At 45.2% G+C, this 18,605-nt stretch overlaps 1 protein-coding gene across 1 annotated transcript in view; it reads left to right on the forward strand.

The window, feature by feature from the left end:
- Positions 1 to 18,605, forward strand: part of LOC126473567 (coiled-coil and C2 domain-containing protein 2A) — a 574,642-nt gene that overhangs the window by 74,420 nt on the left and 481,617 nt on the right. The window lies entirely within an intron of this gene.

The raw sequence follows: 18,605 nt of genomic DNA on the forward strand, positions 1-18,605 counted from the left end.
TTATAGTCGGCGCACGAGCGATGACACAAAGCATCTCCGAAGTAGCAAAGAAGTGGCGATTTTCCGTACGGTCGTTTCACGAATGTACCGTGACTATCACGATTCCGGTAAAATATCAAATTTCCTGTCATCGCTGCGGCAGGAAAAAAATGGTTAAAATGTCTCTGGGCACTATGGGATTAACATCTGTGGTCATCAGTCCCCTAGAACTTAGAGCTACTTAAACCTAACTAACCTAAGGTCACCACACACATCCATGCCCGAGGCAGGATTCGAACTTGCGACCGTAGCGGTCACGCGATTCCAGACTGAAGCGCCTAGAACCGCACGGCCACACCAGCCGGCAGTTGGAGACTGGCCGTTGAAAATGTGACTTGTTATTGACCTCAAACAAAATCTGTTACAAGGTGCAGTTCATCAAATAAACAGTGAGATGGACAGAAAGACAGTTCACAAAGGGCACATTTTACAAAAGCGATAGCCTTGTACTTTACACACCCATCATTTGTAAATGAATCGAAGCAGTAATCCATTGGCGCAATCAACAGTCCAAGTTCGTCGTCCGGCTATCCGTCCTTATAAAAAGCATACTTAATCAAATTCTTGAAAGGACTTAGGCTGAGGCAAGGGACTGCAGGGCAGGAAAACCATCGCGATGCCAAATGTGCTCGTGTGTCTCGATAATGATGTGTCCGTTATGTAACGAACAAAAGATCTGTAGTGTCTGAAAAAATGAATATGCAGACGCTGGATCTCTCTCCTATATCCGACAGGTACCAGTTCTTTCTGTAGGACTTACCATCAGGTATTTCGGAATCAAGCTTTGTTAGAACACCATGAATCCACTAAAAGCATAATTTTCTTCCTGTCATCTGGCATTTCTGGCCAAAATACGTCTCGATAGAGCCGTTTGAGCTCTACTGTGGACATGTTTGCTTTTTTTCGAGTATACGATCTTATATTCGGAGGTTCTGCTGGCTTTGACTACGGGAATTTTCCACATGGCTCGGATACAAGCACATACGTTGGCGGCAATATGTCGTTTTCCATTAAAATCACAGGCATATTCATTGAACTGTGCTCTGTTGCAGAGACTGATCTAACAACAGTGAGAACAACTGTTGTTATTCTGATTTCCACGGTTCGATGGCCATGGAACTCTTTGTCAAATCTACTCTGGTCAGCACTGAAGACATAAGCCGGTGGAAAATTTTCTGTAACGATAACCTTGCAAATGTTTGCAATAAAATGATCTCACACCTGTGACAAATTTGCCTCCTTATTCTGCCATTTCCTGCCGACTTTGTGGTTGTTGCGCTGTCTACAACGTTATTCCGCTTCTTGAAGCGATACGCTCAGGAATCAGAAGTTTGAAATAGATTGTATATTGCGGAATAATCGTTATCTTAAGTTGCGTGATCCACAGTCGCAACGTCCGGTCGTGAATAATTGCTCCTTGTGTCTCCCTCTCTTTGAATTTCTGCAGGACAATCTAATTGATTTCCTGGATCGACAGAGTATTCATTTTTTTCTCCAAATTGTACGAAATGTTTATGCTCTTAATTTTCTTGAACTGACTCGTTACTCACACATGCGACAGACGTTTTCTCAGAGGTTAGCCTGTCGTAGAATCTGTGGTCCCGTACACTAAATGGCGCTGATTGTGAACAGTCCAGTCTTCTTCTGTCATACCTGCTGGACCACCATGCTTTCACCTTTTGGGCAGAGGCACATACTCGGATGCCGATGAACTCGAAGTCGAGGGAGGCAACTCTTGCGTCGAACATTGTAGTTCCTTATCGACACCGTCATCTCCGAAGTCCATTTCCTTGTCCCATTCTTCTCCATCGCAAACGCTTGTCCCTCTGTCCCTAAGATTTCACAGTTTTTCTACTTGTGACATAAGGTTCAGAAAATATGTGGGTTTCCGGCAGACCAGTGTCAAAGGAAAGGAGATTTACTTGTGACTACACACTGCCATCTTCTGTTTGCTACGTGAGCAGCTGAGTGCCGCCTCCCAGGCTGTACGTGTTCAGCTTTCCTGGCTGCACTCTACGTGTGCTGAGGAAGCCCTGGGCTTCCTGTTTCGAATCTACCACCTGGAGGATACTGTGGATGCAAGTGCGCGTATGCCTTTCAAAGCGCTGAGTCCCGTTGTTTCTATAGACGCGCGTATCTGGGCTCTTTACCGCACCCAGCGCCACCCTGCTGTCGGGCAGTACGCCTGACCTGCCGCAGTCTGCGTGAGCTGGCAGAGTGCAGTGTCTGGTATTCCTCGCTGACGCCTGAACGAGCAGCCGGGCCCGTTCTGTGCGTGCCGGAGAAGACAGTATCACGTTAATAAAATGTTATTACAGATACAGCTGCTCTTTCACTGACGCCTCCGGTCATAAGACTGAAACTGTCATCATCCTTCAGAGCTTGGCCTCCGACACTTGTGATCTCACTGCCTCAACTGTCCAATCTCAACGTCCAGCGAACTGATGAGAGGGATACAGTTCATTTGGCCTCTCGGACTCCTGACATTTTTATGTCTTTTGTTCGTACGCCGATTTATGTGGCTGCAAAAGTGGTACGCCATTCCTTGTACGCGAGTTGGACATTCCTCATTGATACGTTAAGAAAGCGGGCAATTTCAGTCACGTAGTGTTTTCTGTTCTACTGGATAAAAACACGAATTATTTCTTACGTGCACAATAGGCGTGTCAGACTTCGTGGTGCTCAGAGTAAAGTGCTGCAAAACCCATTTACAAAGTGTACAATCCGGCAGATGATGGAACATGGCTACACCCTGGAAGTTGCAAATCAATTAATTCAAGAACGAACTCCAAGTCCGCCGAAGCAACATATAGATACTCCTACTCGTATCCAAGTCTTCATTGCGATAATCAACACAGTACTGTAGTGGTGTATAACGAGGTGCGAATTGGTTTCCTGGTCACAGCGCCCGAGAAACCAAAGGATTTTCCCATTTAAATGGTGCCACTTGGCGACCTCTACTGGCGTGCCTCACCATGTTCACGCTACGCCCTCTATGGAGGCGAGATCGTTACCACCTTCATATCGCTGATCGATGCTCGCTCGTGCGATATCCTCGTCGGACGGAGTTGCTATGTTGATCGGCCAAATTTCTTTCTGAAATCGTTTACTATGGATGAGCCAGGGAATTGAGGATTAGTTGATTTGACGATTGATGGAGGTACAACTGTCTGAGGGGGAGGAGCTTATATGAAGGGCAACAGAAATTATCCTCGTCGCTCCTTGGCGGAAATACATTAGTGTGAATTTAGGCACGTCCCAGAACTATAGCTTCCACCTGCCATTCTGTAATTTCTAAATATTACTGCTCAGATTCCCTGCAGTCAATCGGAATCTCACTGCAAGGAATTACGCCATCGGTTGGCGTCACGTAACTGCGTTGTACAAGCATGTTCTGCAGCTTTACAAAGTGACCAGTGTGCTGCCTTGACGGATTCGCTAATATTTTATCCGGTTAGCTTATTATCAATGGACCTGGAGCCGACGTAGAGTCTAGTGCACTAGAGTTCCGTACTGAAACACCGATCATACGGTAATTTAAATAGGACAAGTGCCCCAGCGAATGGTGGTAGGACTACCCTTGTTCTAAATATTCATAAACGATCCGACAAATAGCGGAGCAGTAGTCTTTGACTGTCTTGGTGATGACGCTGTAGTGTACAGGAAACTATCGTCGCTGACTGACTGTAGGAGGATACAGAAGTTATGCAGCGTACACTGTTATGTCATTCCACGACAGACATGAAAAAATTTGTGTATGATGAAGGTAAGCGCAGTTTGGCTTTGTACTTGTCAGAGGAGGTATAAAAAAAAAAAAAAACAGTATCGGTCTTGCACAGTCTAAATACCGAAGGTGATCCTGTAAATAATTTATGGATAATTAATTTTTCAGTTTGCACTTGAGAATTAGTTAGATCTAATTCTCCGAATGTCTGCAATCTCACGGGCTCCGTTTGAGAGCGCCATTGCAGTGGCGGGCGTTGACTGAAACTGGTCGTTTACTGAGCTTCTAGACATGACAGAAAACCGCTGTTAATGCAACTCCCTGCTTTTATATTTAGCTCCTGTTGCTTAACCAGCTTCCTTGTAGCGCTTGTAGTATATGGTTTAGCTGCCATCGTATTTACAATCATTCGAACATTAGCTGTGTTATTAATATCACGCAGAATGTGCATGTTTACCTACGTGATTGGTTATAAACATTATCTAGTGTGTCAGTGAAAACTGTTGAAATGTTGTTGAAGAACGTCTTACGGTCTTTGAATCTCTTTAATATTACGAAACAGTAATGCCACCGGGAACGGCCCGGTACATCCAACATTGTTTGCTACGAGAATGCATTTTTCCCACGATGGCTAACCGCATATGCTGATGGGCCCCAACATTATGAGCACCAGCGTAGTGGCTTGTTGGTCCACATTTGGAAAACAACACAGCAGTGATTCTGCGTGCCATGGATTCGACAAGTCCTTGGCACGTTTCCGGAGGGGTGTGGCACCGGATGTCTACGCGCAGGTCACGCGCTTCCAGTAAATTACGAGCCAGTGGTTTGAGTGAGCGCAGCTGCGGCTCGATAGCGTCCCAGCAGTGTTCCGTCTGATTCAGATAAGGCGAATTTGGCGACCATGAGTTCAACGCGAGTTGACTGTCATGCTCCTCAAACCACTATAGTAAGATTCTGGTCTCGTGACATGGACACTTTCCTACTGCACCATGCCATTGCCATTATGTAAGACATCACGAAGGGATGCGTGTTGTACGCAATAATGGTCACGTGGCCCACAGCTGTGATGATGTCTTCGATTGCTACCGCGAACCCTATGGAACCCAATTTAATGTCGCGCGTAGCGTAATACTGCACTCGCCAGCCTGCGTCCTGCAAGTTTCGAGCAGCTGTTTGCCTGTGTGACGACGCGGCTTATTCCGGGCCTCTACAAATCAGGATGGGTGAGAGGAATTGTGAGGGAGAAGGCAGATTTATGCCAGTGTGTATAGCAAACCAGTGCTAGCACTGACAGGTGTTTATTTCCCCGCCCAGGCCTTCCGACGTTTTGCCGGCTGTCCACTCCCGCGCGTACTCATTGTCCCCATGTCGTGCGCTTGGGTGTGATAATCGACAATAGATGTTCGATGCCGTGCAGTAGTACTCCAGGGGTCGACCGGGACGATGGTCGATGACGTCTAGGTCGCTAGGAGGTCGCGATGCCGCGCCTCGTCCAGCCAGATCGTAGAAAAATTGCAGTCCGTCAACTAGAATCCCTCAGAGGGTGGAGACTGATCGCACACCAACTTTCCCAAGTCCCGCAACTGCCACGCCACAAGTATGGCGCGCTTCGTACTGGCTCTTGGCGAGTAGTCAGCAAGCAACTGTTCATCACAGAGGGTCAGCTGTAGTTTCTCTGAAACTGAAAAGCCCATCATTCTCTCTGCTTCAAGACGGAGGCAGCCGCGGCATGAATAAATGCTTTGAGCCCCTAAGCTTGATTATTTATACCCTACGCTTCTGGCGTAGTTCTACAGGGGGGGGGGAGGGGGGGAGGGCGGAGTGAGGGTTGAGTTTGCTTCATATTACTGTCCTGTCAGTCAGTTTTTCCTACCTCGCTCCATTCCGGACACTGGTTACTAGGCCCAATAAAATCTGCAACGTGTCAGTTTCTCGGTGGCATGCAAGTGCTCCAAGTTACGAAAGATTATTTCACTCTTGGTCACATTGTGCTCCTCCGTGCACTTTGGCCGTGATCGGTGCCGCAAACACAGTCCGGCCAGAGAGTATTGACGTACTGTCGACAGTACTGCCCAGTGGCTTACTTGATTAGAATATCGGCCGAGCTGGAATCCCTTGCCTGGCCACCACTGGCAGCACGTGGATGACGACGTATCCGGACACGAGCTTCGACCTGGTGTAACAAGAAACATGTTACATCCGACCAGGCGACACGTTTCCGTTAATCGACCGTCCAATCACGATGATGCCGAGACACACTGATCGTAATTGTCGATGTCGTGGGCTCAACATGGAACACGTAGGGATCGTCTGTTGTGGAGCCTCATGTTCTCCAGTGTGCAAGTAATAGTGTTCTCCAAAACATATGTCCCTGCAAAAGCTTTGTACCCTCGTTGACCTGCCACACATTAGCGCCTATTGTGTTTTATAAAGCTACGAACATCCCGTTTCTGTGTTGAGGCGAAGACATCCAACACCTTGTCGCTCAGTCGTAGTCTCACGTCCTTTAAACTACATTCCATAACTTCACCGTTTCCGAGGCGGTGGTTCTCAGCCGCCTGGTCTTAAGAACCAGCACTTTTTCGAAGTGACTTGTGTTAGTAAATGTCGTCGAGCCGGATCGTCCCTTGAATGATGTTGGTTTGTATAAGGCCGGTGTCTCCTGTGTCCGACGCATTGGTCAGACCGTCAGGACCGTGGAAGAACTGTGTATTGATCATAACTGTCACACATGCTTACAACAGCCGAGCAAATCTGCCATAGCAGAGCACTGCGATAGTAACTATCATCCTGTGGAATATAAGAACACATTCTGGCGTGCACTCCCAGCTGTCGGGATAATTTTATCAAAGAAGAATTGAGATTAAACTCTGCTTCGAATCCTGCTCTCTCCCGTATCAAACACGAGAGCGACAGAGTTATGCTACTTCCTCACCTTTTGGTAATTAATATTGACAGTCGATAACTTCTGATGTTAGTTATCTTTGGTTATGTGCTGGCGCTAATTGTTTACAGTTTGTGTGTTGTTTTTCTGCGTATGCTTCTTGGTCGACGTAGGCCCCCTACCGAGGGTTTAAATTTCCGTGCACACTCTTGTCCCTCTAAAATGACCCGTCAAAATATCGGCTGTTGTTGCAGACGTCACCCGGGTACATTTCCCATATTTGTGTGAACATTTCATACGCCGGAAGAAACTCAAGTTTACACTGAACTTCCTCATTTACACTTATAACTTCTGAATCAGTCGTTTGTAGGCCAAGTTTGGTAAAGTTCACTATAAATTCTATTTGCATTAATATTTAAGTGTTTTCTGTACGCAGTACGCAGAAGTGTCCTGTGCCAGTGTTGGCTGGGAGACACTATGGGTTGGGTTCAGTCTGGAAGACACCACCGTTTGTACTAAACCTCCAGAAATGTCTCAGTTTTGCCCGTGAGTCCGTATAGGATGGTATAAGATTGGTGGTTGGTTTTTAGACAGAGGGACCAAACAGCGAGGTCATCAGTCGCATCGGATTACGGCAGGATGGGGAAGGAAGTCGGCCGTGCCGTTTCAAAGGAACCCTCCCGGCATTTGCCTGAAGCGATTTAGGGAAATCACGGAAAACCTAAATCAGGATGGTTGGACGCGGATTTGAACCGTCGTCCTCCAGAATGCGGGTCCAGTGTGCTAACCGCTGCTCGACCTCGCTCAGTGATGGTATAAGAAGTGTACATTATGACTGGCCGTGCTTTTGTTATCCATGCTTGGACTATCTTAGTGAGTCGTCGTATAGGACTCTTTCTACCTGTTTTGCTGAGAAGCTCTCGAAGTTTATACCACTCGCAGAAGCAGTAGCAACACCTTTGGGTTCTCTGCAAGATGTAATTCTTCTTTCTGTGGTTCTAAGAGATGAAGCGGGAAGCTATATTTTTCAGAATAACGTTCAGAAGGGATGCCATTATAATGTATTTATTTGGTAAAGACCATAAACTGATAATATCAACACAATAATGATTAACTGAAAAGTAACAATTTCGTGCGAGTATGTTATTACGATAGAACTAGATCAGAAGACATCGCACCGGTGAATGGCGACTACGGCGCGAAACCTGTACTTCGTACTTACACTCGTGATGTTTCGTAGCCGGTCGTACATTTTTGTTAGCTTAGACATTATTAATTTATTTATTAATTTGTTCAATTTCTATCTCTGTAAGATTGCTTTAAAATGCTTATAATGTAAGCTTTTTTTCAAAGCCTGTACTGGAAAAAGCTACTTTTATTAGCAAATATTTATTACTTACTTCGCGTCGGAATAACCGTGCTTTCCGTACTACCCTGGCTGCTGAAGTAACGGGCATTCTCAAGGCTGGCTACAGCGCTTCAAACCACCGTACAGTGGCAATGCCATATGGTCCACAGGCTTCTTCAGTCAGCGTAGGATCTAAAATTACACTACCGACCGTATGCGTTCGGCAGTAGCGCTTTACTCACTGAATGCTGCATGTTATCTGCAGACGCGATACAAAATTGTAAGACTGGAAAATAAGGAAATAAAATGTGGATTGAACCTTAGAAGCCGCCTAAGTAGATGGTTTTTTTTTTTTTTCAACACTCACGATGGTTCTTTTCCAGACAGCGTACGAGGAATTGTTGTGTTGGCAGAAGAGCCAACACCGTGTTACTAGTTTAGGCCGAAATGCACGCGTTTTAGCTCACGCAGTTTGGCGTGAGGAGGGAAGAACTATACTGACGTGAGGTCTGGAACATGACAAGGAATTAGAATTCAGAAAGCGGACGTAATTAGTTTGATGCTTAACTTTAATCCATTAATGATGGACGTCGCTCTTGACGGTACATGATTCACAATATTATCTGTTCAGAATACATTCATAGTAACTGAATATGGCGCCTTGCTAGGTCGTAGCAAATGACGTAGCTGAAGGCTATGCTAGACTGTCGTCTCTGCAAATGAGAGCGTATGTAGACAGTGAACCATCGCTAGCAAAGTCGGCTGTACAACTGGGGGGAGTGCTAGGGAGTCCCTCTCGACTAGACCTGCCGTGTGTCGGCGCTCGGTCTGCAATCACTGATAGTGGCGACACGCGGATCCGACGTATACTAACGGACCGCGGCTGATTTAAAGGATACCACCTAGCAGGAGTGGTGTCTGGCGGTGACACCACAGGAATATGTCGTAATCCCATTTTACAGGAAGGACTTTCCGGCAAGCACTCGGGAGGACGACAGTTCAATCCCGCGTCCGGCCATCCGGATTTAGGTTTTCCGTGATTTCCCTAAATCGCTCCAGGCAAATGCCGGGATGGTTCCCTTCAAAGGGCACGGCCGACTTCCTCCCCCGTCCTTCCCTAATCCGATGAGACCGATGACCTCGCTGTCTGGTCTCCTTCCCCAAAAAACAACCAACAGCAACTGGCTCTGAGCACTATGGGACTTAACATCTATGGTCATCAGTCCCCTAGAACTTAGAACTAATTAAACCTAACTAACCTAAGGACATCACACACATCCATGCCCGAGGCAGGATTCGAACCTGCGACCGTAGCAGTCGCGCGGCTCCGGACTGAGCGCCTAGAACCGCTAGACCACCGCGGCTGGCAACCAACAACAACTTTCCGGCATAAATCGATTACTCATTGTGAGTGAAGTTAATTATTTGCGTGCAGATCAGCTGCGAACCATTTCGCGATTGAGACAGTAATGTCAGTGATCAACAAACTGCGCCGATTGTGGAGTTCTGTGCACGCTGCATATTGCACATACACGGAGAAGGGGGGTAGTTGCGTCGTCTCTAATATCGGTAGTTAAACTATTCTCGGCGACTTTGCTCCTATTACAGTCATGGATTTCGGGCATCTTCGTTTGTGACGTAATCGCCATGGACTCTCGGGTGACGGTAACACAGCTTGCGGTTAAAGTGATGGGAGGCTGTCGGCGGCTCGGGAGTTCGGTGAATAGCCTGGCGTCACTGATCTTAGGTAACGCCTCGGAGATGCTCTGAAGCGAGTCCAGTGGGCGCAAGGTTACGGACCGTCGGTGTCAGCAGGTAACTGTAGCCGTCGCATGCCAAATTGATGCGGGCTCGTGCCCGATGCAGCGAAGCGGCAGACGCCGGGGGCGGCAGTGGCGTCGGCGGCGTCTGCGCCCGCAGCTGGTACGGCGCGCCGCGGCGGAGAATGTAAAAATAATGGATTCCCGAGTCTGGAGCACATGTGCGCGCCGCAGCTAAAATACCCGGCGCGGCACGGCCCCGGGGAAGACGCATGGCGTGCAGGTGTGTCGGGGCGGTGGCGGCGGCGCGCAGAGGGCGCGCGCGCAGCTTCCGTCCGCGTCGCTGCAGGCCGTCGACACCTCGCTCCCCCTCCCCCTCCCCCATCTCCTAATTTTATTATAGCCCTGCTGGCGCACTCTTTTGATGTCTATTAGAAAAGTGCTGATACCTTTCGGGATGTCGTGCTCAGCAGTAACAAGTGTAACATGAGGACTATCATATGCATATGTTACCAGTAACCCCTCCTCTGATTGTCCCTTACACAAAACAGCTTCAAACGTGTATGCAGACCTCAACAGTTATGATGTTATATCTCCTGAACTACGTCTCGTACAATGATGTAATTTTGCACGTACATTTAGTGGTGTATGTGGCTTCTGTCTGCAAAATACGTTGCGAGTAGAGTTAGTAGTAAAGAAGTAATAAATTAAGACGTCGTGCCTGATGATAAAGTTTTACTACATGATCAGCAAAAGTGTGGCACCTAAAAGTAGGCAAACCCTACCGAAGGGATGCTAAAGTGGTTGCCTAAATCTCATGCACAAAAATTTTAAACGAAAATTCTGTACATAACTATATCCAGTTTTGTTTTCTTCCTCGCACTCTGCTTTCACAGAAAATAGGAAAGTTGTATTGATGGCTTATCTGCTTATGATTAGAATACTACTACGGAATATGTATCGACTAAGACTTTGTAATTCTACCCGTTCACAGATCAAACCTATGTGCAACACTATAATTGAAGTTACTATCCCCTCTGATTCATCAGTTGGAAAAGTCTCTCATAAGCTATAATCGGGGGGGGGGGGGGGAGGATCAGCGAAAAAAGATTACGTAAAGGTTTGAAATTCTGTGTAAAGCTGGTTACAAGTAGCTAAGTGCCCTCATTTTCAAGACTTATATAGAGTTTCTAAGTTTAATACATGACTTATTGTTTTACACCGTTGTTGAAGTAACATTATACCTCCTTAATACGCAGTCAGACCGCCTGTCAGAAGTCTGAATAACCATGTTTTGCAACGCAGACGTGCAGGAATGGAACCAGTAAGGCTCTGGAAGGTACCGACAGGTATCTGGAGCCAATCGTTCTCCAGTGCCGTAGCCAACTGCGCTAGGTTTCTCGGTTGAGGATCCGTGGCTTGAACAGCCCGATAGCGGAGGCCCCACATATTCTCGATTGGGTTTAAATTCAGGGAGTCTGATGGCCAGGTAAGTACGGCAAACTCATTCTGGTGCTCTTACACTGCGAGCTGTGTGACACGTTCCATTGTCCTGCTGGTAGATGCCATCCTGCTGAGGAAAAGCAAACTGCGTGTAGGGGTAGACATAGTCCCCAAGGTTACTTGTGTCGATCCATTGTTCCTTCCAGAATGATGAAATCAGTCATAGAGTGCCACGAAAAAATTCTCTAGACCATAACGCGCCCTCATCCAATCTGGGCGGCGGCTGCACACGCCAAAGGCCATCTGGTCGATGGATCGTAAAACGCGATTCATCTGAAAAGGCCACTTGTCGGCTCATGGACGTCCAGTTACGGTACTGCCGTGCAAATTTCAGCCTTCGTCGCCAATGAACAGCAGTCAGCGTGCGTGCATGAACCGGACGCCTGCTGCAGAGACCCACACGCAGCAACGTCCGCTGAATGGTCATTAAGGAGAGACTGTTGGTTGCACCTTGGTGCATCTTGGCGGTCGATTGGTCAACAGGTTGCAAGTCTATTGGCTCGTACACATCTCCGCAGCCATCATTCACCCCTGTCATCTGTGGTCCATGGAGCACCACAGTTGTCCTGGCGCCGATTTTGGATAGCGTCGTTTTGTCGAGCGCCGTATACTTTAATCACGGCGACACGCAAACATAGCCGTTTCGGAAATGCTTATACCCTTGTCTCGAAAGTCAATGGTCATGCCCTTTTGCATAGATGTAACCACACATGCAGAAGATATAAAGGGAAGAACTGTCATATCATATCTATGTCAAATTGCCATCTCTTGTTTCTTCCATTAAATACGTTTTTAATTTTAATTTAAAATACATCCACATCCTATTATGTACCTTATTTCTTATCATTATCTAAGTTAGCAACAATTTTAAACAAAATTGTGTATATGCATTTGCTCTCATAGGGCACACACACACACACACACACACACACACACACACACACACACACACATATATATATATATATATATATATATATATATATATATATAAAGTGATAGTAATAAAACTGAATATATATATATATATATATATATATATATGTGTGTGTGTGTGTGTGTGTGTGTGTGTGTGTGTGTGTGTGTGTGTAAATTGTTGAAAATTTTGCAAAAGGATAAATAAAAAACCATATATACAGGGCTATTACAAATGATTGAAGCGATTTCATAAATTCACTGTAGCTCCATTCATTGACATATGGTCACGACACACTACAGATACGTAGAAAAACTCATAAAGTTTTGTTCGGCTGAAGCCGCACTTCAGGTTTCTGCCGTCAGAGCGCTCGAGAGCGCAGTGAGACAAAATGGCGACAGGAGCCGAGAAAGCGTATGTCGTGCTTGAAATGCACTCACATCAGTCAGTCATAACAGTGCAACGACACTTCAGGACGAAGTTGAACAAAGATCTACCAACTGCTAACTCCATTCGGCGATGGTATGCGCAGTTTAAAGCTTCTGGATGCCTCCGTAAGGGGAAATCAACGGGTCGGCCTGCAGTGAGCGAAGAAACGGTTGAACGCGTGCGGGCAAGTTTCACGCGTAGCCCGCGGAAAATTGGCTCATGCCACAACTGGAGACCGACAGCGCCGACTTCATCTTTCAACAGGATGGTGCTACACCGCACTTCCACCATGATGTTCGGCATTTCTTAAACAGGAGATTGGAAAACCGATGGATCGGTCGTGGTGGAGATCATGATCAGCAATTCATGTCATGGCCTCCACGCTCTCCCGACTTAACCCCATACGATTTCTTTCTGTGGGGTTATGTGAAAGATTCAGTGTTTAAACCTCCGCTACCAAGAAACGAGCCAGAACTGCGAGCTCGCATCAACGATGCTTTCGAACTCATTGATGGGGACATGCTGCGCCGAGTGTGGGAGGAACTTGATTATCGGCTTGATGTCTGCCGAATCACTAAAGGGGCACATGTCGAACATTTGTGAATGCCTAAAAAAACTTTTTGAGTTTTTGTATGTGTGTGCGAAGCATTTTGAAAATATCTCAAATAATAAAGTTATTGTAGAGCTGTGAAATCGCTTCAATCATTTGTAATAACCCTGTATATATATATAAAATGGTTTTTTTATGTATCCTTTTGTAAAATTTTCAACAAAAAAGTAATAGTAATAAAACTAAATTTCTATGATACAACTTGTAAAATCACCCAATGTACGACCTGCTGTATAGTAACAGGTATCAGATCTTTACTTAAGAAGTAAATAAATTAGATAAATAGCTCTGTTTCCGCATTACGATAACGATTGCACTGTTTTCCTCATATCCCCGGCACGTACTGTATACTCACGACTACCATTGCTGACACCGGCCGTCTGTGGGAGGCTATTGCACGTTGATGTGGAACATAATCAGTGGTCACGTTAATGTCACTGGGCCGTTTCAACTGATTGTGAGGGCATTGTAAAATTTTAAATTTGGTCAACACTTCCATGAAACACTGAAAATGAAAATTTTGTTGCCTTCAGAATCCGTTAGATAGGCAACCTGCGACTGGGATTACGTGACCGTTTTAGCTGTTTAGTAATGGATATTCCATCATCTTTGAGGAGTGCTTCCAGGACAGTACTATCTCTTCTTCTGATATTTCTGCTGATAATCGTACATGCCTCGTCAAGATGAGTTGGTGACTGACTTAAAACGACTTGGCACAAAACTGTGGAATAAGTGCCATATACATGCCAGATATGACCGGTGCTGTAGGGTCTACCAATCGCGATAAGATATGAAAGTGCGCGAAGGTTCGCAACTTGCTGTGAATCTTCATGAATGTAAAGTTGTGCTCTTCGCAAAAGGAAAAAGTTATGTCTCATGACTTCAACGTCTGTAGTCGTAGTTGGAAGCTGTCAAATAATACAAATACCCGGGTGTATCAGTTTGTGAGGAAATGAAATAGAATAACTTCGTAGGATGAGTCGTAGGCAAAAAAATGGCAGACTCCGGTTCTTTCGTAGTACAGTGGGAAGATGCAGGCAGTCTAGAAAGGGAACTGCATACTACAGACTCAACATTCGCGCGGTTCATCCAGGATTATTACTCGTGTGTGCTTTTTTTTTACTCGTAATAAACACATACGAACAAGAGTAACACTAATAGTCACAGACTAACGGGAGGGCGTTATGGATATTCTCGAGAACCTAATATGGCACCTGATTCAAGATAAGTGCCAACTATTCCACAAAAACCTAATTAGGAGCTTTCAAGAACGAGTGTAAAGTGATCAGTCGAGGAATTTATTACTCTGTGCAACAAAATTAATCAGTCACTTTTTGGAAACCCCGTAACTCTTTCCCACTGCAACGCTTAATTGCATCTGCAACGATGCAAAAGCGTGGCGCCCTGCGACGTCACCGTCGGGGTCGGCGACGCCTCAGACAGCAAGCTGTCGACGCACGCGAGGAAACGAGCCAGAGCTCAGAAGTTCATGTCAGCTACTGGTGTCGCACTGGTAACAAATTTCGCCACAATTCTGCCCACTGCCACCGTGGACGTGCCGCACAATGGGAAGGTCATCACAATCCCTTTTGCCCCCATAGTAACCCTTTTCTTTGACGTGTCTGGTATGCACAGCGATACCCAGCGTTTACGTCGTGGGGGTTTTCTTGCGAGTGACCGAGGAAAATATTTCAGACACACTGCCGCTCAGAATCGTCACGAAAATGCCTGATGGAGTAGCATACAAGGCGTCAATGAAACCACCCATTTACCTGGGACGTTGATTCCCATACATTTTGCGGTCGAAAACAACAATTCGCAGTGCGATGAGCTTCAGGAGGACGTTCTTCACAATCTTTGACACTGCCGACACGCTCGTCTCAACACGTCTCTAACGACATCGTGGGCTTCATCCCCACTGACCGTGATCGCACCCCTGTGGAGCGCAGTTTTTGCTCTCCTGTACTCGTTAGAATCACTAGGGACCTTTCAAAACCATTCGACTAAATTCGAACGTGATCCGGAGCAGCGAAGGGTACTTATGTCTCTGCATCCCTCCTGTTTTCCGCCCTTGTGTGGCGTGGTCAAGGGGTGGTGCAACATTAACATGTGCGTGAATAAAATGGTAAAAGCACGCACCTTTGTTGAGCACGTCACAAATATACGTCAGAAACTTCGATACCAATTCTGCTTGTCAGTTACTGTAGTACCTGAAAGTAGGCAAACCCTGCCGAAGGGGTCCCAAAGTGGTTGCCTAACCCTTACGCACAAGAATTTTAAACGAAAATTCTGTACAGAACTATATCCAGTTTTGTTTCCTTCCTCGCAGTCTGCTTTCACAGAATATAGGAAAGTTGTATTGATGGCTTATCTGCTTATGATTAGAATACTACTACGGAATATGTATCGACTGAAATTCTACCCGATCGCAGATCAAAACTACCTGAAATACTGTCATTGAAGTTACTATCCCCACAGATCTATCAGCTGGAGAGATCTCTCATATCCCGTACACCAGTGACCCCAACCGACTTATCCACTCATTTTAAGCTACATGAATTGGCAGTGAAGGTTTCGTTGGCAATAATGAGGCTCAATAAAGATCAGAGGAGAAGGACAGAAGGAGGGAGCGGGAGGCCAGTAAATGGACATATAGAGAGGGAAGGAGGAAACGGATAGAAGATAGGAGGAGGAGGAGCAGGAGGAGGAGAAGAAGAAGAAGAAGAAGAAGAAGAAGAGATACGGGTGGAGATGATGGACGAAGAGAGGGAGATGAGGAGATGGACAGAGAGAAGGCGTAGAAGGAGATTAGAAGATGTATCAAGTTGCCATGCATATTTACCAATTGCGAAACATTTCTGGGTTTGCTAATTTCCTAATCTAATTCGCTCAGAATCTCCTGAATTTACTCGACTACAAACTATTACCATTTTTTACTTTTGTTGATGTCCATCTTATAATCTCTTTTGAAGACACTATCCATTCCGGTCAACTCCCCTGCCAAGTCCTTTGCCGTCTCAGAGAAAATTAGAATGTCACCTGCAAAGCTCTAAGTTTTTAGAAGGTTTCGCTCTAAGTGTTTGTTTCTTTACCCTAAGATTAATTCCCTTTCCACATTTCTCCTACACGTAAACATAACGTAAATTTCATTTCACTTTGTAAAAAAACGACACGTAATAGAAGAAAACTAAGAACAGTTTTGAAATCACCTAAACAAACCTAGTTAAGAACACGTATTTATTTTCAGTGGTACGTCATTATGCAGACTGGTGTAATCTATTCAATTTGTAGTACATCAATATATAGAAATGGTGTTTGCATTATTTACTAACTATTTCTCGTGGCATATTAGTGTGCTACATTGCTTATCAACATGGAACTGCGTCTATAGGCTGTCATTCGTTTCACCGAAGTACATGGTTTTCATAAACTATCTTCACAAATTAAGACCTTAATAACTTTAAAACTATACTAGATATTAACAAATTGTTTTCATCATGTCATAAGATAATTCATAAAGTTTTGTTGCCTCGTTCAGGCATACCATTGTGTGCACCAATAGTGGCACGGATAATGTCTAGTCTGTATAGTCAGGATTCTATTTCTGTCGGCGAACGATTCAAGATATCCACGGTGACATGTTCAAATGCATTGCGAATACGTCTCCCAGGCCTGTAGGTCTCTGACCTTGGTTCGGTACATCAGAGCCTTTTCAAAACCCCACAGGAAGAAGTCTAGTGGTGCGAGGTCAGCGGATCGTGGAGACAACACACTCAGCTTTCTCCTGTGGCGTCCACATTTTATCACATTTTCAAGTTCAATTTTGCACCAAAATTGCGTCACTTGTAAGGTAAAAAAGCCGTTATGAGTTATCTTATCGCATGTTAAAAACCAGTTGTTAGTATCCAGTATAGTTTTTTAAAGTTATTACCTACTTAAGTAGTGAAGATAATTTATGGACACATTGTACATCAACCCGGTGCCAGTAGGCGAGCAGTTTGCAATACACTTAAGCTCCGCCGGAAAATGTCATGTGCGTTTTCGGGGACTGACACGAAAGAAACAAAACTCATACTGCAAATTTATACACTTACAGGACACAGCTAATTAGCGGAGGTTGCCTTCAGAGTTTGGCCGATTTGAGTCCATGCACTAGAAATATTTCTGCACGCCGTTTTCCTTGAGGCTCCACAGGAGCTTCACCGCTTTCCCCGTCCGCTTTTCTACACTTGAGCCATGTTGTAAGATGGGGCGTATGAGTATTTTGCAAGAAATCTCCTTCGTAGACCTATTGCATTTTCTCAGTATCCCGATAATGAACTAAAATTGAGCCTATGCGATCGTTCCATTTCATGTCCCTACAGATAGTTACAACCAGATATTTGTACGAGTTGACCGATTCAGACTGTGACTCGTTGACACTCTAGTCGCAGAATAAGACGTTTCTAGGTTTTGCGATGTGCACAATCTTACATTTCTGTACATTTGAAGCAATTTGCCAATCTTTGCACCTCTTTGATAACTTTTCAAGATCTGATCGAATATTCGTGCAGCTTTTTTCAGATGTAACTTCATTATAGGTAACTGCATCACCTGCAAAACGTGTCAGGTCTCCCATGCCATTGATTAACAGCATGAAGAGCAAAAGTCCCAACGCGCTTCCGTGGGGCACACCTGACGTTACTTCTACATCTGTCGTTGATTTTCCATCCGAAATAACATATTCATACTTCCTACCAGGAAATCCTCAATTTAATCACAAATGTCTTTTTATGCTTCATGTCAGCGTACTTTTATTAATATACTTCGGTGTGCTACTGAGTAAAGTTGTTTTCTGTAGTAGACTGCTCGCCTTCTCCCACTGAGGTCATCGCCTTTGATGATTCTTATGACAGATTAAGCAAACAGTTCGAAAACGACAAAGAGTCTAGCGCTAGTACCGCGTGACGAGCAGTTCCTTCAAAATACGAATAGTTTCATTTGCTGTGTGCGAGAACGTAAGTGATTTTACCTCTGGTATTGCACCTTAAAAACTTATGTACTGGAAAAAACAAATTCCATCCACAAATTTTGATCGTTTGATCAGAATTACTTACTGAGTGTTTGTTTAAAGTTCTCTTTGCCCCTGGCGTCACTGTACAGAATAATGCGTTAAGTTGGCTACTCAAGTTTCTTTTCTGAATATTTAGCACTGAGAATACCAACATATAATACGGAATGTGCGCCATTGTCAAAACATTTCAACTGACTCGTCGTATTTACCGTTGAGTGTACAGGTATATTTTCTTGCATCTTCGCTTCCAGTGTTCAGGAACAGGTAAGTAAAAAAAATGGTTCAAATGGCTCTGAGCACTATGGGACTTAACTTCTAAGATCATCAGTCCCCTAGAAC

The sequence above is a fragment of the Schistocerca serialis genome, chromosome 4, assembly GCF_023864345.2.
Source record: "Schistocerca serialis cubense isolate TAMUIC-IGC-003099 chromosome 4, iqSchSeri2.2, whole genome shotgun sequence".
Lineage (NCBI taxonomy): Eukaryota > Metazoa > Arthropoda > Insecta > Orthoptera > Acrididae > Schistocerca > Schistocerca serialis.